Genomic DNA, 23176 nt, shown 5'->3' on the forward strand with positions numbered 1-23176 from the left:
GGGATTTCTTTGTCAGAATCAGAGCCTTTTGATCCATGTATTCATTTGTTGCCACTTACCTCTTTCTTAGGGTTGTGCTGCTCACTCTGCGGCTATGGGATGGTTGACTTCGGAATTAATGTGGAGTTGTGCTTGATCTTGTTTTTCTGTGTGATGTTCTTTTCATTGCTGTTGGTGGCATTTTGTGGGAGTTCTACTTCATTTGCTGCCTCTTCTAGGGGATCAGTGCATTGCCAACCTTTTGGCTTTTGTGATTATTTCTTCATTCTTTTGGGATCTTTTTTAGCTAATGGGCATGCACTTTGAAGGTGGCCTATTTGAAAACATCCACGACAGTGGAATCCCATATTTTTGTAATCTAGTGGTTGTATCCATTGAAAATTGTTGTGAACCAACATAATGCGATGAGGTAAACCTTGGTTCAGATCTACTTCAACGCATATTCTGAAAGAGATAAAAATGCCTTTTGAAAGTATATCCACATCAATTTTAAGAACCTTCCCCAGGGAGTTCACAATTCCTTCTAATACTTTGTGGTGGCAAAAATGCAATGGAAGATTATGTATCCTGACCCATACAGGTATTTTGGATACCACCATGGTGGTAACATCAAATTCTATGAACCAAGGAGTCATGAAGAGCCCTGCATTGCCCCAGAACCATGGTCCCTCATTTAGGACATAGTATTTATCTCTTATTGTTTCAAATCTGACAATAAAAAACCCCTTGGAGCATAGATGAATATCGCAGTTTGGTGTCCATCTAGAAAATATCCATTGATGTAGGGTGTCTGATTTAGGCCAAAATCGTTAAATGTACATATGACTGTGTGTGTATAGATATTTGCATAAATCTCATTTACCTCGGGCAAAGTGACTGTTAAGGTTGGTATCTAGGATTTCTGTTCCACGATATAGGGCCCAAGTAGATTTGGAGGTAGTGCTCATTTGGTTTGGGATTCCTCCTTTGCTTTGATTGTGTCCTTGAAAGAACATGTACCCTTTGATTTGGTCCTAGAGAATCCTCCTCAAAATCTCAGATTGAGGATGATGGTCGAATCATTAGCAATGCCATAGTCCTGTAGTGTGAGGTTCTCCTGTAGTATCTTCCTTGCATGGATCAAGTTTTGCATACTTGCTGATCTACCTAGTTGTTTTTGAATCTCATATTTTAAGTCTTGTATTCACTTTCCATACCAAATCAGGTTGCATATAGTCTCCCTTGCAATTTTTTGGTAAGGATTTGGATCAAATCCAGATCTAGATCCAGATCAATGTCGTATGTTGTTTTTGTTGCCTATGGCAGGGGTTGCATTGCGGGGACTTTCAATGTGGTTGCGGGTGCAAAAATCCAAAATGTTGCAATGCAAAGGGGAGGTCCCTTCTTGCATTGACGTGGCTCTGTGGGTGAATAGCTAACTAAGAACAAAAAATTGAATAAAAATAAAAATCTGCTCACTTTCGCAGACAGTAACGAGAGTACCTTTGCAAACAAAGGAGTTAGCAGATTTGTTTTCCATAAGAATTTGGGGGGAGATCCCATTATGGTCGAATCCATCAAGCCTAGAACAAGAGATCCGGATATGTTGCTTGATGATCTGGGCTAGGGACGCAAATCCAAAGTCGTCAAACTTTTCGGCTTCGAGGAGTTGTAAAACCATAAATTTCTCCATCTTTTTTATACAAAAAGGGTTTTGATTCACATCATTTTGGAGGAGTGGGCTACTGATCCTCACTCCCTTCATAGATCTTCCATTGCATCCCATCAACATTGCCTTACGCCCTTCGTCGCCACAAATAATTGACGACTCAAAACCTTCGGAGTTGTAGGTCTTCACCATCATGCCAAAAATTGACAGTCATTTAATTAATTAATATTATTTTGATTTATTATAGCACTATTTTATATATTTATTTTGTTTAAAATAATGCTATTAATTTTCTGTTTTTATATTCTAGTTCTCTTCCTTTTATTTGGGTATATCTATATTTCTATTATCATTCCTTTGATTTTTCATATAAATGTATATATTTTTTTAATAAAATTATTATTATTTTATTACTTTTTGAATTATAATATATTTTCTTTTTAATTTGTATCTTTTTTTCCTTATATATATTTTGAAACTTTTATATAATTGCATTATTATTATTTATTAATTTTTTTTAATTTTACTTATTTTTTTATTTAATTTTTTTACTTTCACATTTTATTATTATTTTAATTTTTTTGGAATATTTTAATATCATTTCTCCAATTATCAGTATCTATTATTTTCTAACATTTGTTCTTTCATTTTTTATTGTCTTTTTACGTTGTTATTTTTATACCCTTTTGATATCAATATCTCTTAATCTTTTTCATCTTGATGATGAACCACATTAGATGATCTTTTCATCTTGATGATGAACCACACTAGATGGTTCAAAACCAGTAGGAAACAATTATCTAACCATTTCTACTCACAGAAGCCCCCATTTAGATATGTTTCATTATTTTTATGAGTAAAATAACTTACATTCTAATATAGTTAACATCATCAACACTAGATACTAAGTTTAAATATAATCAAAATTATGTAAAAAACAATACAATTTGTTTACAGGTTATTTTGTTTTAATCAAAGTTTTTCATTTATTCTAAAGTTTTACATGGTTGCTTGTAGCTTACCAAAATTATACTAGCCTCACTCTTACCAAATTTATTGGTGAGTAGATCATTACCAAAAAGGATTATAAACTGCCATAAGAACATATCTCACCATAAACAGAAATGAACATACAACTAGAAGACTTTTAAGATTAGAATACAACCCAAAACCATTATGGATAAGTGGCATTTACTGGAGCGAGATTCTTTGGTCCAGAACTCGATGATGGTAGAGGTGTAAATTCACAATGCACATGTTTCTCCATGTGAGCCATTTTGCCTACAAAGCGGTCCATTTTATCTTGAATGCACCACTAACATTGTTGCAATCAAGCCAACCTATCTTGCATTTGCCACTAATTGCGTTAGAGATCGTTCATGAAAGAGATTAACACATTTCTATCATTGTGACTATCTTTGCTCATCTTTTCCACAAGCATAGTGAAATGACAATGTTGTATGCCAAACCTTTCCTGATTGATATCAACCTCATGAATGCTGGAACAATTGGCTATGTTGCGGTTTATAGTCTTTCCTTGGCCAAAATCCTCCAAGCTACATCTATCATACTGACCTCGTTTACCATCCCCTCGCATGACTCTACCATGTTGCCATGGCACTATGCGTTGCTCAAACAAATAAAAAACCCAGAGCGAACCTAGATGACACCAAAATTTCTTGACTATCAAATGCATAAGACCATAAATGCAGAGCAACGAACACCCAATAGCATCATCCCAATAATATTTGGTTAAATGAATGCATTTGTCCCACCAGAGGTGGAATAAATAACCCCATGGACAACAACCTATGAGTTGAAGTTGGCCCAATGAGAAGAAGGCCAACCACTTCTTGCCTAGGAATTCGACCCAGGGCCATAAACTGAACAAAAAGACACATAAAATCAAGGTAAAGCCCAAATACATAAAATACCTAGAAACATTAGCAAAGAGCCTTGAGCACAAATTAAACTGTTTGTGATCGATTCCTCCCAAATTTAGAGAAATAACAACAATTATAAAATTAGAGGACTGCAAGGATGACCTAGACAGATATAGGGCTAACTTTGTTGTCTCACCACACACTCTGAATACTAGAACAAACAAACCCTAATTGCCGAGACAAAATTAGAAACTACGAGACACATTTTTACAAATGAGGGTTGAAAAACCTAGTCCCAAAATTAACAATAAGTACTTCAACTAAGTAGAAATGAGTTGAGAGGACTTGACAATACCTTGATAATGGTCTCAAAAACTAGAGAGGAGTTTAGATGTCCAAGGATTGTATAGGAGCGCACCAGAAGCTATGAATAACCAGCTTTTGTTTGAAAACTTAAGCATGGAGGAGCCCTAATACTGGGATCCCAACTAATATACCATGGGAAGAGTCTGGTATCACCTTTCTCTCTCTAGAAAACCAGATATCGTTCACGAGCACCCACACCCCAACAATTATGTTTCATGTTGACCCCTAGAAACACCCTCGAGTCTGTGAAAATCTGCCAGAAATGAAAATACCACCACTCTACGTCAATTGCATTAGCGTAGAGTTGAGGACCCTTAGGTTGTGCAATGTTTGAGCCTGCATACCACTCGATCACCCACATCAACCGGTAAGAGAACTTAACCATTGTCGAAGATTTTATAAATGTCGCACACATGATTGCATGGTAGAGGTGTGCCACACCACCTTGCGTTAATGATCATGGGGGTCAGTGGGGTGGCTGACACCCTCCTCGAGGCTCTCCTCATGCTGCTCATTCACCTCAATCGAGGAGCTCACAAGTTATTTATTTGAATTAGTTATTAAATAGTTATTAATGTGTTAGGTTATTACTATACATTTTTATAGATATGATTAAATAATTTTAGTGTTTATAATTTGAAGTTGTTTTAATTTATAAATTTTAAAGAATGAAAGACATAAAGATTTATAATATAGAATTTGCTTAATTAACAATAAATTTATTGTTACTTTAATTATGTGGATGGATGTGTTTATTTTGGAATAAGATTTTTAGAATTTTAATTTAATTATCGATAATTAATAGATATATGGATATTTATAGTAGTAGTGAGGATAGAGAATTGAGATTATCTAAAAATGTAGTTATGTTCTTTTTCTTTTCAATTTAATTTAAAATAAGTTATAACACTAATTTAAAATAAAACGTGTATATAATATTTTGATTTTGAAATGAGTTTTGGTTTTTTGCTATGTGGTATTGATAAGCTATGGTATTAGCCCATGATGATATTACAAAACCTATTTACAAATTAAAAATCTTCACACTAAAGCGGGGTGAATCTCTATAATAAATAATCTTGCTACATATTTTTATAATTAATAATAAAAATAATATAAAATAAAATTGTAGTTTAACTAATTTTTATAGCTTAAATATTTTAATGCATATCATAAATTAATTTTTATGGACATTTTCAACTATTTAACTTATCAGATTTTATAACTTAAAATAAATAAATAATGTTAAGTAAAAAAATTTCATTCCCTAATTATCAAATATTTTTATCTACTTTTATTTTTACAATATTAAATTTATATGTAAATATATTTATGAATCATTATTTAATAAACATTAAATTTTTTCCATATTATAATCGAGTATTAAAAACAAAATCTATATTATAAAATTTTGTAATATAGATTACAAAATTTTATAAAATTAAAACTTGCCCATACAAAGAAATGGATAAAAAAGGGATAAAAAAGGAAAGAAAATAATTATACATTTAAAAGTGTCCATATTCACAATTTGATTGCCTAAATGCCACTTAACTGTACAAAGAGTCTATAGTATGAATCCAATATTCATCACAAAAACAAAGTATCCCTGTATTTTTGTTTTCCCCAGAGCTATATTTTTTATTTCCCAAAGCCATTCTCTAAAAAGTGGGCCAATGGTTAGAGAAAAACAGTTATAATGAATATTTAGATTCATTATTTGATTGCCTCGATAGCATCCTAACTAGATGGTCTTCAGCCTGGAACCAATATTCATGGGGAATACAAATTATCTCGACCTTAACCAGAGTCGAAAGAAATTCATGGAATATTTTTCATAAAATGACCGATTTCATGCCAACTATAAATTCCGGATTAGGTGTCCTCTCAAACTGGAGCATCTTAGTGCCAACTATGAATTCCATATTAGGTTCCCTTTCAGAAACTTCTTGGTACCAATCACAAATGATGTTTTTTGTTAGGTAATCAAATATCAAATTTAACAAGTAAACCGTTACCTTGTTAGCCACAAGGTAATCTAGCTAGTTGTCAAATAAGGTTACATTTAATCAATATTTATGACCCATAAATAGTTAGTAAGTTTGATACCAAAGATAAGTTTGTAATAATTGAATTTAGATTTTTGTAATCTATATTTTGCGTTAATTTTTTTTAAGAAGTAATGATATTAGATAATTTGTTAAATATTTTGAACATAAAACATTAATACCATATATAAATATTTAATCACTCTACTTATTTAATCCGAATCTGATTATCCATCTCATTCTAACCATGAACAACACTAGATAATTCCACTGCTTAAAAATGCGAACCTAAAAAATACGGTAAGAGAGCATGATTCCATGCCACCGGCCCCACTCTCATACTCTTCAGCATGCTGCTTCTGATGCGAACGCCATAATGCGATCACCAACTTCCATCATTCAACTGAACATGCGATCCATAATAAAAGCAAACGTCATTGGCACGCCATTTGATTAAACTTTGAAAAGGTGACGGTTCAATGTACATGTTTTCAATGATGGCTCACTGGACATTTTTTCGTCGAACCCGAAAATTAGGATGGAATTTGCTTGTTACAGGGCCATAAAATTTTTCATATTCATCAACATTCATTTGTATCAAAACCCATATTAGAAGAATTGCAGAAACCATCAGAAATAATCAAATTTAAAATGATAAAAAACCCATATTATAATTGCAAAAAGAAATCAAAATCAAAATTAAAAGTATTTTATATTTAGAATTTTTATTTTACAGATAATGTATTTTATGAAATGATTATCACCAGCGTAAATTTATCTTAAATATGGATCTAACATGAATTTAGAGGGATCTAATTTTTTATAAAAAAATCTCTTAAAATTTTTATTTAGATCAATATAAACAAAATTTCAACTTTAATAACAGAGTAACAAAATTACACATCCTATTGAACTATAAAATGAACTTCTAAACTCGATCACAAAAATTACACAATTTAAAACGGGAAATTCTAAAATCAATCACTGGCAATGGAGATTGTTTCTCTCTCAAGCGTGAAATTTTGCAATCTTGGTTAGATTTATTTGCATGATTGTGCTGGCTGGCTCTAGCCCATATTCAAAGTATTCGAGTTTCCAATTGTTGGCTGCAACAATTGAATAATGAGGATCGCAATTTGAGTGTACTGGGTACTTGCTTATATAGCCCGACAGGTCTCTCCGGCTCCACCAACGTCAGTGGGCTACAAATCCCAAAGCGGCGTCAACAAGATAGCGAATGTAAAATAAATGGTAAAAATATAAAATATGTTCGCTGTTCAAATTTTGATCTAAGAAATATTCCTCCTTGTACGGTGGTTCATGAATATAGTAATTCATAAGAGACAATAAAATCTTCGGCGATCCCATGGTTATGATTTATGCTTTATTCGAAGGGCCCTTCAATAATTTAATGGATCGTTTATTTAATTATCATATTAAGTATGCACATTCTTTTTCAGCTTTAGGTTATGTTTAATTTGAGTTGATATTATTTTTAGATTGATTTCAAGTTATGGAGAGTCCCTTTTTTTTTTGAAATGTAAACACTTATTCCATTGTTTTAGACATATTACGTATTCCAATGCATAATAAATTTAAATGTTGATTATATGGGTAGGTAAGTATCATGTTATATATAGAAGGGATAAAGTGTGTATGTATTTATGGGTTCTTAGGTATATAATTAAGTATAGATATTGTTTTCTACTAAGAATTTTTGTTAGCCAAAGAACATAAGGTGGAGAAACTTATGGTTATGGAGCATTTTTCCTAATCGTGTATTATTTGGTCAAAGGTCCCTTTATAAAGGAGAAAATTATGGAAAACAACATGCAAAAAATCAAGAAAATTGTAGAAGACATCCCATCCAAAGTACATTTCCATGCATTATAAGTGTAAATTGAAATTTTGAAATTGGGATGGGTTTAATTAACAAGAAGAATAGGGAAGTGAGGAAGCCTATTTCACAACATTTAGAACATTAAGGTACTACAACCCTGATAGCTTTGCTACTACAAAGGTTTGGACCTCGATATAGCCAACCTCGAGGGGGGCGGGGGGGGGGGGGCAGCAGCCCCTCTTTTGGAAACATTGTATCAGGAAAACCTCCTCCCATCTCGGCCCATATTTTAGGCCCTCAGCCACACATCTCAGCGAATGACACATCCACGAGCTCTTCTTCCCTAGAGGGAGCGCATAAGGGGTTGATGATAAAGCCCAAGCTAACAAGAAGGGAAATTCGATTGAGGGGTCAAATGGGCCGTGCAGGCCATGAGCTAAGGTTAAACCCCTTCTGGAAATCCTGCTGGAAAATATTGGAGCTACGGTTGAACACATGAAGGAATACACCTTGATAGGAAAATTTGTAGGGTCATGGCCTTCAGAAAGGGTTCTAATAAACTGGATAAGGAAAAACTGGCACGTAAAGGGAGATATAGAGCTCAAGCTTGGGCCAAAAGGGTTTTTTACAGTCATTTTCAATGACATAAAGGACAAAGATGCAATCTTTCAAGGAGGCCCTTACTTCATGAATGCAACAGGTATTTTCTTGAAACCATGGGTGCCTAGATTTAACCTCGAGAAAGAAGACTTCTCAACCCTTCCAGTGTGGATTCGCTTATATTAGCTTCTGCATGAGTACTGGGATCCACATATTCTAGCGTGGATTGGAAACAAATTAGGAGATCATATAATGTTGTCATAAACCACTAAGATAGGGCACTACACTTTGTATGCACGTCTGTGTTTACATAGATCTCACTAAACCTCTCTCAGTAAGCATATTACTGAGTTGTGAAGACATCATCTAGGAATAGGCCATTGATTATGAACAAATACCTTTCCAATGCAGAAAATGCCATGAATATGGCCACCTTTATAGAGATTGTCCGGTCATCTTAGAACAACAGAAGAAACAAGCAAATCTGCACCCAGATCAAGTGGCAGCCTTAGAAGGGTTTACTCTAGTTAATAACAGGAAAAGAGCAGTACGCAGAAGGGGAGGCAATAAAAAGGAAAAAGAGCAACAAGAGAAGAATCATTTTGGCATTCTCCAAAACATCCCAGAGGACAACGCTCAAGCCCCAATAGAGGAGAAGAATCAGCCAAAACACAATGCAACCAATGGGGAAACTATTAATGAGAAAGGCAAAACAATCACAAAACACTAACACAAGGTTGGGGATGATACCTCAATGAAAGATTCAGAAGCCCCAACCCCAATGGAGGAAGAGGACATCTTCGATCTGGAGCTGTTGGAAGTAAAATTTAAGTAGATAGAAGAGGATTGGAAATCCAAGGACCCAAACTCTCTCCCGGAGGATCAAGTGCAACTAGTCACAAGGGCATACATGAGACATCAATATCTCCTACTAAACTGAGTCAACAATCAAGGTAATGATTCCTCTCTCAACATAATGAGTTCCTTGCAAGGAATAAAACGAAACTCTCCATAAGATCAAATAGTAGCTCTAAAAGATTTAAACAAAAAAGGTAGAAAATCAAATGGGCAACAACTTCGAGATCTTGGGTAATATATTGTTAATACAGGGAGGGTAGCTCCCATTGATACACATTTTCACCCCACCCCCAAATGATGAAGATCATTTCTTGGAATATTCGGGGCCTCAATGGAAAAATCAAAAGTAGGCTCCTCAGAAATAAACTCCAATAAGAAAAGCCAGATATCATGTTACTACAGGAAACTAAATGCAACTTTGAAACACTCAAGAATATAGTGTCCTCATTTTGGAAGAACTGTGAACTCTTAATTCATTGCGCATGTTATCACCAAGAAATTGATCATCTAGCCTAATTTACTAGATGGATCGAAGCACACCATGTAAGGCCAATTTTTATTTTACCATAGTAAAATTGCTTGGAGTGTGAGAAATTACTTAATAAACCACATTTGTTAAGTAATTTATAATTAAACCCATGAAGAAGAATTAAATAAATCATTTGTTTATTATTCCTTAACCATATTTCTTGAGATGATAAATAAATCATTTATTTATTTATTATTTCTAAATAAAAGTTTAAATACTTTTTCCCTCCTAACCAAATATAATAAAAGATTCCAAGTGGTTATTTCTAGAATGGGGTTAATAATATTTTATTATTGCTCATTATTCGAGGACAACTCAATATTTTGTTATAAATAGAAGGGTTTTCCATTTATTATTCACTTTTGATTATTTTCACTGTTGCACTCAATGTTGTAACTCTGATTATTATCTCTGTCGCATACCATCTTCTTTTTCATTTGAGTTCCCATTGAGCTCAAACACTTTATTTGTTGGGTTTTCACATTATAGAGGAGAGAGACTCTACAAAAGCTGAAGATGTTTCAGGATAGGAAAGATCCCATCCCATAGAGGGGGACTAGTAACATTTATTTGTTCCCTTCACGGGTGTTATTTAATAAAATGTATTCTTTGTATATTTGGTTTCCATTGGATTATGGAGTTACCCACATTTATTACTATTTCATTTTGCTATTTAACTATGATTGTGGCATAGATCAAGGCTATGGCAGTTTTGTTTCTATCATTTGCTGCAGATCTACAATGTTTAGCAGTCATTTATATCATTGGGAATGTTTGTCATCCACAGTCTTAGTTGATTTATTTTCGTACACCTTTGAGAAGAAAACACTATAACAAAATTGGCGACTCCACTAGGTTTTACTTCTGATACAGAAGCCTGGGTAACCTTCAGTTTTAAGTTTACGGTTTCTTCTTTTTTCAGTCTCTTAATGTTGTTTACTAGCATTCTAACCCTAGATCTATCAAATTTCTAACTTCCACAAGCTTTCTAGTCTTTTCTGTAGGTCACAAGAACCAGCTAAGATAGAGATAACAAACATTTCCGATACTTACTGACCGGGAATCAAGGAGCAAAAATAACACTTTTCTACCCCAAAAGTGTGATCTGGAGGTCCAGAGCACACCTTTTGCCCCAAAAAGTGTGATCTCCAAGGAATCAGGTCAGTGCCTACAATTTTGAGGGTTTTTGGGATTTTTTCAGATCTGTTTTTGGGTTTCTCTGAGAGATGTCTATTGGGTTGGTTGACAACTATATTATCCCACTTAGGCCTTGATCTACTTTGATTTACTCATCAAAGTGGAATTTAGCCCCTTAGGGCTTCTAGTATGCTTCCACCTTGATAGGAGGAGTTTAGTTGACTAAGAATTCTGAGTTTCTGCAGCGCTTTCAACCATATTTTCCAGATGTATACTTTTCTATTTCAGATTTTCAAAGATCCGTTGTTTCCATCCAAAGTTTCATCTTAAACCTTGTTTGGTAATTTGCCTTAGGGTCCCATTGGTTTCCCTAGGTTCTACACCCATCTCCCTATCATTTTGTATCGATTTTCCTCTCTGGTTTTTTGGTGTTGTTGCACCACTTTCCAGCAGCATAGTGTCATTTGATCCAGTCACACTGACACTTAGATCTCTTGGCCTTTTTAGTGTGTTTTAGGTTGATTCCACCACCAACCAACACAGTGTTTGCAAACCTAGTTTGGGTGGGGTTTAGTTAATTGATTTGTTATTCATTTTATGTTTTCAAGTGCAGTTTATTTTCAAAAATCTTTTTTCTTTCTTCAAACATGATTTGGGCTTAATTAGTAAGCACACTTACACACGAAAGCACACCTTAAGCGAACGAAACTTGGTTTACACCACCAAGCCAAGAATTAACATAATTAATTTATCTCCTCACACAGAGACAAAAACATCTTGGTGATCTCCCTTCACCATTTCCTGCCACTTATGTCTTACCACCATTGCGCCACCAAGGTGTCTATTATGGAGACTCTTAGGCCTTCATTCGTAGTTTCCACTTGGGCATATTACTCCTCCCCATAGGGTTGGACTTCATAGTCCCCTAAGTCCCCATACCGACTCTTCTTCTAGTTCATCTAATTCCTCATCTCATTCTGAGCCTCCATCGCTGCATATCGTCACCATGTTTGGACCCACTGTTGGTGCAGGAACCCAACCTGGTGTTGGCTCGAGTTCTACCCTGGTGGTCACATCTAATGGAACCATCTCAAGAACCTTTCCTGCAGCTCCTATGCTACCTTTTATGGTTGGGTTAAGCCTCCTGGATTTTAGCCAGTCGATAAACAACCCTATACACCACAATGTTGGTTGGCCTATGATGTTGACTAAGCTTCTCTCCAACATCCCAAAGTTTGAGGGTAATTCTAGAAAGAACCCCACCAATCACATCCACTCCTCCCATATATGGTGTTCATCCAATTCTATCACTGATGACTCCATTCGTCTTCGGCTGTTCCAACTCATGCTCATTGGAGATGCTGCAAAGTGGTATGTAGACAAGTCTGCCACCTCTCATTCCATTTTCGTGATGCTTGCTAAAGAGTTCCTTTCATATTTTTAGTTACCTCTCTGATACAACACTGGTACGGAGCTCTTGACCACATTCTGTCATTCCTCTGCCACTCATCTTTCCGATCAAGTTCAGGAATGACGTAGAAGGAGGAGCACATGCCGTGTCCCACCCTTTGAAGATTGTGTCTACCTCGATTCGTTTCTTAGGATCCTTTTATCGCCCATTTCCAAAGATGTCACATCCCATTTTGCTCAAATAGAGGAAGAAGTTCTCAAAACTGCTCTCAGGTATGATGATTTATACACAATCCGGTTATGTCTATACCGTCATTCTACACCTCCCCCATCCTGGAGGTGCCAATGCATCGGGGGCATCTCACGCCATCGACGGTATCGTTGGAACCCATCTCATCCTTCGCCATATACTCAATAGAGTTATTGTTATCCATAAGGGGGCACCAATTCCCCCAACACTTATGCCCCTCCTGATAGCAACATGTTTTCAGGGCCAGCCAATACTCAACCTGTCTACCAAACTATTGCTCCTCCACCATCTTATCCCTATGCACAGTCAAGCACTCCAACCCCTCAAGCATTAGCGCAACAGCCTCCCATGCATCCTCAGCCCCACTAGGCACTTCCCCCTTAGGGTCAAGTGTTTGCACAACAGAGTGCGACCTATCCCCAAAATTCGAAGAAAAAGAATAAGGGGAAAGGTAACAAGGGTAACAAGGGTAATCAAGGTAATCAACCTAGTGAAGCCCAGGGGAGGTAGCCTAACACCAACAATAGGGTAGTCAGCCCAAGAAAAACAAGGCTATTCGCATGAACAAGCCTTATGCATGTTGTGGTGCACATGGCCATTATACACATGAGTTTCCTCTCTTACCCCAAATGTGCCAAATGTGGGAAGCTCAAGCAGCTTCTAGAAGTCAACTACCCATCCAACAATCGCCTCAGAATCCTGCACCATCTCAACCAGCCATTCTTACAAATCCTTTCCCTCAGCAAGGATTTTTTGTTGCTCAACCTCAGCCAGGTCAAGCAGCCCATCCCCCCAACCTTCTGGTCCTAATGACTACCAGATCCTCATGATGAATTATGATGAGGTTAATACCTCTGATATCAACCTGCAAGCTCGGTCGCATCAATATGACAAGCCATTGACTTCGTCTACCACTAAGTCCAAAACCAAAACATCTACTGAGCCTCTTACAACACCAAATGGCCCATTACAGATCCCTCAGCCTAAAGTTGATTCTATTCCCGATATCCCCAAGGGTCCATTACACCATAACACAGCTTCTAACCAAGGTTCCCATACTTATAGTATAGTAGACGTCTTGACGCAATCACCTATAGCCATGTCGACATTGGAGGTACTCCAATCGTGCCCATCTGAAAATAAATCTCTACTAACTACTTTGGGTGTAGTAGATCCTTCCGATGATCATTTTATTGTCTTCCTAGTTGATACATCATAGCATCCCCCAATACCTTCATCCATTACTTTCCAGATATCAGTCTGAGTCCATAATGCCATCATCTCCCGATGAATTATTGATGAAGGTGCATCCACCTGTGTGATGTCTGCTGCCATTTGGAAACAACTTAAGTTACCTGAGCTATTCCCATCCACCATCACTTTGCTTGCTTGGGATGATCACTCCTCCCAGCCTCTCAGCATTTATTGCAATTGTCCAGTGACTCTTGTGGGAAAGACTGTCCATGTAGACCTCGAGGTTATTGATGCCCCTCTAGATTACAACATTATCTTAGGTCGTACTTACACATATGCCATGTCAACCATTGCGTTTTTCGCAAGATGTGCTTCCCCCATGAAGGGAAGATCATCACCATCGATCACTTGACATACTACGATACGACATCTGTGACCTCCCCTGAATCCATTATCTCGTCAATGTCAGATAAGAAATATTCAACTCTTCTCACCAACGTTTCACCTGGAGTCTACAAAGATTCATCATTGTTGGGTGCTTTCCATGGTACTCCCCCTCTCATCTTTGAGCCTAGATCTTTGAGTCTTTTCATGTTACAAGTGTCATGGGCTGCTCATAAGTAGTTTGGTACATCTGATCAAAAACCTGCTCCTCAACACCCTATTGTTACCCCCTCAGCTGAGCCATCGAGATCCACCGCCCCACGACCTCATACATTTTTGGGTGCCTCTCCTATGTTCCCACTAGGAACTATTCCTTCAGGGATTAACCATCTAGGAGCTATTCTTCCAGGACATTACCATGTATGCCAGATACCTTTCTTGTTTGCTCCTCCAAGAATCTTTTTTGTCCCTATCATGGCTTTGCTAGTCCTCCCTAATATGACTTTGGGGATCCCAGTATGGTACATTTATCCCCCTGCAAGCACTCTGCCTCATCATCTAAGAGCTTATCATGCTTTGACCCTGGTTCAACTGGTCCCTATGGCCCTTTCCACTACTCCAGTTCCACCGCAACTGCAACCTCAACAGGAACCCACTCTGGTTGTGAAAGCATCAGGATAGGGGGCAAAGCTAAGAGGAAAGAACTTAAGGACAAGTCTCCCCAAGCTCCTCCAGCCACTAAGGCCCCAAATTCGTCAACTCTGTGCACTTTGTGTAAAGTTGTTGGGAATGCCACCAATACTTTTCCTGAACTCCCTCATCTCAAACATTTGGTTCATGAAACATTCCCTAAGTCAAATATCCCTAAAGTCCATGTTACCTTGTCGGGTCTAGCTAAGAAAATCAGAATGTTACGCACAAATCACCCTTGCACCTTGTGCGATCATCATGGTCATCATTCCCATTGTTTCCCTCATCTCGATGAATTTTGCGATTGCCTCGAGGCACTTCGTGAATACGAGACGACTCGTAGTGGATCACCTACTCCTCTACCCATGGATTGCGGTATCACTAGTAAACTAGAACAGGGGGACTTTGGTCCCATCATCGTGATCCCTCTCCCTAATGTCGAGATGACAGACTCCACGAGCCATATCCTTTACTTGTCATCATCCTTGAGTTCCTCACAGGCAAACCTTTCTGAGGTTTTGTGCACACTTCTATCGAAACTATTTCGACAAAATCCCATGCTTCAATATCTGTAGATCCTCCATCTACTAGAGCATCATCTACCATTCCAGATGATGCATTTGTGAACCTTCTTTCTTAGGTTGATGCACCAGGTACAGTCGTCGCGTCATGTAGTCAACTTGATGTGATGACGATGTTCCTTGATCTACAGCCCGTGGTGTTGGGGCTCATCCTGCATATCATATTGGTTTTACGGTGCTTTGTTTGCATACCACATATTTTACACCAAGTACTATATACATGTGATAAAAATATGAAATGCACCATAAAAATAGCAACTTAACACTTACCGTTTGGTCCCCATGCTTGCTTGGGTGGAAGTGGTAAGTCAGGATCACCCTGATAGTTCATCCCACTATAAGGATAATCGTCAATCTAGAGGGGCATCTGATCCCAATGTGCAAAAAATTTGGGTTGGAACACCCGTTCGACTCCTCCTCCTCTTCCTCTCTGCAGTAGCTGCCCCCACCGGTGCATCTTCGTCCCCTGTGGGGCCCCATCTCAGATCTGCACACGAGGACGGATGGTGGGTATCTCCTCAAAGAAAAGCACACACAACACTGTACCAAATGCACAATCATGGTTCACCTGCCTCCTGCATAAACTTAACTGTCATTTCACTCACGATAGCATCATCTATGCCCAACCATAGTAGGTTCCTACCAAAACACTCTCAACTAGCATCATCTTCCCACCAATGATGTGGTGGAATGCCTCACTTCCAAAGACTCGTAGCACTGTTGTGGAAAAGCCTGTGCCTAGCCTATCTAGATCACTAATCGGGATGGTCGTGCCCTTCAAAAACACATCTCGTGGACAATGGCACTCCACAAACTCTATAATGTTCCTCCCACGAGGAAACACCAAATATATATCCCACACCACCCCTAAGGGAGGGAGTCCAGTCAAGCAATAAATATCCTGTAATGTGAGCTCAAACTTATGCCCCTACACTACAAAGACCTCCTAGTCTCAATCCAAATAGCTTACAATCCTCGATAGCAAGGGCTCCCTGCCCTCATTAATGGGTTCTCTACCAACTTGACAACCCCGTAGTGAGCTAATGCCCCTCGAACCCCCTAATCCATTTCAATATTGGATCGAAGGGTATTTAAGTCTCGCTCACACCAGTTTATTTTCAACTCTGCCATGCCTGCAAAACACCACATATCTTGTCAGTTCATAGAAGAAAACAATGGCCTACACTGATCAACATACAACCCCCATCAGCCCAATAGACCATCCCTCTTTGAGCTCCAAATCGCAGTTTTATGCCTAGAAAGTGTGAGCCCACATGTTTTTTCCCATTTCCTGTGATCTAGATTGCATTTTTGGGCCCAAAAAGTGCAATCCAACCGAGAAGAGGACCAAGGGTGTCCCAGGGAGCTCCAAGGTGCCAAAAATCAGGAAATAAATCACTAAAATTGAAGAGATGAGTAAGGCTACCTACCTTAAAGTTGTAAATCTTGATTTCGATGGTTGGTTTGTCAACTACGATCTCCAGAAGATTTAGAGCCTCTTCCTCCTCTCCAAATTCACCACACCTCGCTTAGCAAATGAATGCAAATTGGAGGGAAAATGTCCTTTTATATAAAAACACACAATTTTTCTATTGCCTATTGCGGCAAAACCGTAGCTCAGTTTGACGAACCATCAGCACCATTGGAAAGTTCTCATTTCGTTTTATAATTGGTCTTTCTCAATTTTTGATGATTTGACGCTTCACTTGGAAGCCATTTTTCCAAGAAGGGTCATTTCGTCGCCTCTCACAATTGAATTTCTTGATAAAGCGACAATTGTACTTTGAGATCCACCTCCTCTTAATACTTGTCATCTCATGTGTATATTTTCGTGATGACTAACCATCATTTGCTCATTATTTCATGGTCCCCATTGGGCCTATTTTGTGTGGCAGCATCATCAAGTCACCCTTGTTCAGAGTATCTGCGATGAGTTACCTTTGCATCCATGGAGTCTGTTTCACGTCCCATTATATCATGTCACAATATTCCATCCATCTTTGCATATCATTCATCCTATGTTGCCCATTTTGGCCTCTAGTCATATTGTCCCCCATCCCCTCAGGAGTTGAGTCAGTTGTTGCCAGGCCAACCATGCACTTTATGCTCTGACAAGGGAAGCTGTCTATTTTTCCCTCAGTCCCATCATTTTCCATTTTCCTTGGTATCAGTCCATCAGTCACATTACTATTTCCCCTCGTGCCTTAGTTGAGGATCCTCATTGCCTCACCTATCACGAGCCCTATTTTGTCGACCTCAGCTCATTTATTCCAGAAGAATGACCTAGTGGGCGGTGTATCTTGGTTCCAACTTCCATTATTGTTCAGTACCTTGGATCAATCAGAGGGACTCAATATTTCCCTTTGAATTGGTTGTTTCATGCTCCTGATTCATACACTTGATGGTCCAGTGATGCAACATATCGTACCAGTAATTTCAGAGTTTGTGTGAGATGTTTCAGCCCTCATGAGTGGGTGGCCCTTCAGGTAGTCCCCCACATGCCCGGATGCCTTCATATTATGCTACAACCTCATATGTAGTTCCACATATTTCATGGGTTCAGTTCCTACCAATCATAGTGTTCATAGCATGCACGTCTTCTTTAGATGATCCATTCAGTTTTGCAGAACCCTTCCCTGTTCAGCAAGGCTTCTTTGGTTGTTCTACCCTCCCACCCAACAATTTTTTGAGGGAAGGGCCATTATATCTCATGTAATGAGATGTTATTGTATTTAGTCATGCTCATGTTTTTTCTAGGCGCATTATGTATATGGGACACATTGTATTATTTTCTAGCTCAATTATGCCAATGTGTCATGTAGCATTCATCATGTACTTCATTGCTCAATTTTATGTTTCTAGGCGCATCATTATTTTTGTACCAAGTTATCTTGATGGGTATAGGTATGTCCCCCTCACCTCATTAAGATCCGGTACCACAACATAAAAGGATACTTGCATTGGTCTCGCCCCCTTTGTCCCTATCCTCTTTTTCTTTAGATTTATTGGTCTTTCTCTCTCTCTCTGTGACTCCACTTTGTTGACTAGTGATTGTGTCTTTACAACGTACTTCGGTCATACGTTTTTCTCCTAACACTCATATGTTGGGGGGCAATCTGTTATCACCAAATAATTTATCATCTATCCTATTTTACTATATGGATCGAAGCACACCATGTAAGGTCAATTTTACCATAGTAAAATTGCTTTCACTGTGAGAAATTACTTAATAAACCATATTTGGTAAGTAGTTTATAATTAAACCCATGAAGAATAATTAAATAAATCACTATTTATTTAATTATATTCTACGAATAATTAATTAAACCATTGATTAATTAATATTCCTTATCATATTTGACCCAGTTATAAAAAATAAACAGATAAATTATTAATTATCTTATTTTTCTCTAGGAATAATTAATTAATCACTAATTAATTATTATTCCTTGTCAAGTTTGACTAAATCCCTCAGGAATAATTAAATAAATTATTATTGCTTATTATTCCTTAACCATATTTCTTGAGATGATAAATAAATCATTTATTTATTCATTATTTCTAAATAAAAATTTAAATGCATTTTCCCTCCTAACCAAATATAATAAAATATTCCAGGTGGTTATTTCTAGAATGGGGTTAATAATATATTATTATTGCTCATTATTCGATGATAACTCAATATTTTGTTATAAATAGATTAATTTTTCCATTCATTATACACTTTCGATTATTTTCATTGTTTCATTCACTATTGTAACTCTGATTATTATCATTGTCGCACACCATCTTCTTTTGAATTTGAGTTCCCATTGATCTCAGAAATTTTATTTGTTGGGTTTTCACATTATAGAGGAGAGAGAATCTACAAAATATGAAGACGTCTAAGGATAGCCAAGAACCCATCCCATAGAGGGGGACTGGTAACATTTATTTGTTGCCTTCATAGGTGTTATTTAATAAAATCTATTCTTTATATATATGCCATTGGATTATTGGAGTTATCCACATTTTTTACTATTTCATTTTGTTGTTTAACTATGATTGTGGCATAGATCAGGGCTTTAGCGGGTTTTATTTCTATCATTTTCTGCAAATCTACAATGTTTGGCAGTCAGTTATATTGTTGAGACTTTTTTTCATCCACAATCTTAGGTGTTTTATTTTCATACACCTTTGAGAAGATAACTCTATAACAACACAGTGGGGGCATTGGGAGGGTTGGCCCTCCTTTAGAATCCATCCATGGTGGTTTTGAAGGACTCATTTTCATTCCCCCAAATTCTCACTGCTCTTTTTAAGCCCATGGGCTCCTCCCAAGTAGTATACATCTCAAATATATATGGCCCTAATTCGCCTCAAGATAAGAGGAATCTGTCGGAAAACTTACAATCTTTGGCCCGACTAATAGGAGAAGCAAAGTGGATCTTGGGAGGTGACTTCAACATGATCAGGTCTCTGACTGAAAAAAAGGGAGGTGTCAGAAGACTAAATGAAGAAGCCACTCAATTCAACTCCTTCATAGAGGATCACAAGTTGGTGGATATCCCTACCCCAAATGGCTCCCATACCTGGAACAATTGAAGGGGAGGGGAAAATCAAGTGGCCTACAGATTGGACCACTTCTTGGCATCAAAATCCCTATATTTGACAAACTTGGGTGCAGAAGCAATCATTTTTCCTAGCCACAACTCTAACCACTGGCCCATTAGACTTATGCTAAAATGGTCCAGCACTCCCCGTAACAAACCTTTCAGGTTTGAAGTGTTGTCGCTTTGACATCCAGGATTTACTTCAAACATGGAAAATTGGCATTTGGAATCTTTAGCCCTGTAGGGAGGAATAATTCTCCGCTTTCAAGAAAGGCTAAAATTCATCAAGCAAAAATTGAAATCTTGAAACATTGCAAAGTTTGGGAACATCCAAGAAGCAAAAAGAAATATTGAGAATGACATGGAATATGTGCAACAAAGAATGATAGTAGAGGGAGGTATAGATGAGCTTAAAGAAAAGGAAAATGAATTAGCACAACAACATGGGGAAAGGCTAAAATAGGAGGAAATTCTGTATAAGAAAAAAATTAGAATAAAATGGTTGCAAGAAGGAGAAAAAATACACAATTATTCCATAGATCTATGATACAATATAGGCAGCGAAATAAGATCCATTTCATTCAAGATGAATCTCAACAAATATTGGAAGGGTAAGATGAAATCTCAGGAGTGATGCACAATCACTTCCAAACTTTTCTTACAGAACCAGTTAATTAAAGAAGGGTTGTAATTAATCAAATTCTTCTGCATATCCCCAATTTGGTGTTGGAAGAGCAAAACACATTCTTATCTCATGAAATTTCCTTTAGGGAAGTAGAATATATTATTATGAGCACGCCAAAATATAAGACACCCGGCCCTAATGGCTTAACAATTGAATTATATCAGGCTTGTTGGCACATCTTGGCATATGATGTCTAGCAAGTAGTGGAAAACTCTCGTTTTACCTCTTCTATCCTCTCTGCATTCGATTCCACCTTCATCTCTCTTATGCCTAAATCTCAAACAGATTATAGACCAATTTCTCTATGTAATGTAATCTATAAAATTATTTCTAAAACGATTGCAAATAGTCTGAAGTTGGTCTTGCCTACCATAATTTCCCCATAGAAAATTGGATATGTGGAGGGGCATCAAATCTTAAACAACTTAATTCTGATTCAAGAGCATCTCCATACTCTAAATTCCATAAAAATACTAGGTATGTTAATTAAAATTGACATGTCGAAAGCATTCGAAAAAATCAGTTGGAAATTTATCTATCATGTTCTCTCTTCTTTCGGATTTAATGACTTTGGATCCACTAGGTCATGTCTCTACTAACCAAGGTACTCTTATCTATCCTCATAAATGGTGCTCCTTCCCCAACCATCTTTCCACTAGAGGAATATGGCAAGGGGATCCTATCTCTCCTTAAATCTTCCTTTTAGTTGTAGAAGGGCTAGCTTAGTCTCTCAACCAAGCCATAACCTCTAGTAAACTTCAAGGTCTCGCTTTGGGTTCTAATGAGGTGTGTCCTGCCCATCAATAGTTTGTATATGACACAATTCTAATGGGAAAACCCTCCCTTAAAGAAGCACTAGAATTAAAAAATATTCTCGATCTCTTCTCTTTAGTCTCTAACACCTCTATCAATGGAACCAAATCCGGAATATTCTTCTTCAATACTCCAATGGTAGTACAGACCCATATTTCCCACCTTATGGGCATAGAAATAGGAGCCCTACCTTCTACTTATCTGGGGGCTCCCTTCACTACCAACCCCCTAAAGTGATCGATCTGGGAAAACCTTATCCTGAAATTTGAATTGAAACTCTCATTTTGGACCTTTAGGGATATAAATTTGGCGTGAAGGTTGACTCTTCTATGTTCAGTTTTGCAATCCATGCCCACTTATTTTCTCTCCACCATGGCTGCTCCAAATCTAGTGCTTAGCAAACTCTGAAGCATGCAACATTCATTCCTTTGGGGAGGGCCCAAGGGGGGAAAAAAATGGGCCTTAGTGGCATGAGGAAAGGTTTTTTTTTCCCAAACACTATGGAGGCTTGGGCCTTAGAGATCCACAAATTATGAGTCAAGCACTCTCTACCAAAGTTTGGTGGAGATGGATAAAATGCCCAACTTCTCAATGGGGGAAGTATTGCTCTAACAACCGCACTCCAGGAATCACTGCTAATCAATTAGTTAGATTCTCCAATATAATGCTAGGATCACATATCTGGAACTCAACATGTCATAGCATAACTCTCGTACAGGAACACAGCTTCTGGGAAGCACACAATAGAAGATCAACTATATTTTGGGAGGATTCTTGGAAGCAATGGCCAAAAATATCTTCTCTTTCCCAACTAAACTCTCTAAAGGATAATCTCACCAGTAGTGGTGCTTGTGCATTTTGCGATTATTGGACCGAGCATGACCCTCCCATTGGGTGGAGACAATGATAGGATTTCATCCCCCTCCCATCACCATACCATGTAGAGGCTTATAAATTGATCTCAGAACATTTAACCAATCACAACATTGAGCTGCATGAAGGAAATGATGTGCTCAGGTGGGGATATCGACCTTCAGGAAACTTCATCATTAAGGAAGCAAGCCAACTGTTAATCAAAAATCTTCTCCCAGAGGCCAACGATCAATGGAAGCACTTGTGGAAACTCAAACATTGACCAAAAATTTCTCTATTCCTTTGGCTATTTCTCAAATAGAAAACACTCACCTGGGATAGGCTACAGAAGCGAGGATTCATAGGACCCTCGGTTTTCCATCTCTACTTCTTGAAAGAGGATAATTATGACCAGCCATTTCTTCAATGTAATAATGCTAAAGAAATCTGGAGGCTCCTACACTATGCCTTTGGAATTCCTCCTCCGGGATGGGTGGGAATTAAGGAGATTCTTGTCAATTGGCCAATGTCTTCTTTCTCCACTCCTATTTTAAATAGGGCTTCGGATATGTTGCTGGGTTTTATCCTTTGGTACCTTTGGAAGGAAAGGAACTATAGGATCTTCAAGGACTTCTCTAGAGGGCCAGGAATAGTTTGGGATCAAAATCTACAGATGTTGAATGAAATGATTGATCTTACCCTTTGGGATTCCAAGGATTGGGAGTGTGTTGAGTCTGAAAAATTCATCTTATCCAACCTTGGGTTGAAGGCTTCAAAGATAAGGAAAACTAACAAGCAAGCTCAGGTAAGGAAGAC

The sequence above is a fragment of the Pinus tabuliformis genome, chromosome Q, assembly GCF_031772625.1.
Source record: "Pinus tabuliformis cultivar Carrire ecotype Pingquan chromosome Q, CPIR1, whole genome shotgun sequence".
Lineage (NCBI taxonomy): Eukaryota > Viridiplantae > Streptophyta > Pinopsida > Pinales > Pinaceae > Pinus > Pinus tabuliformis.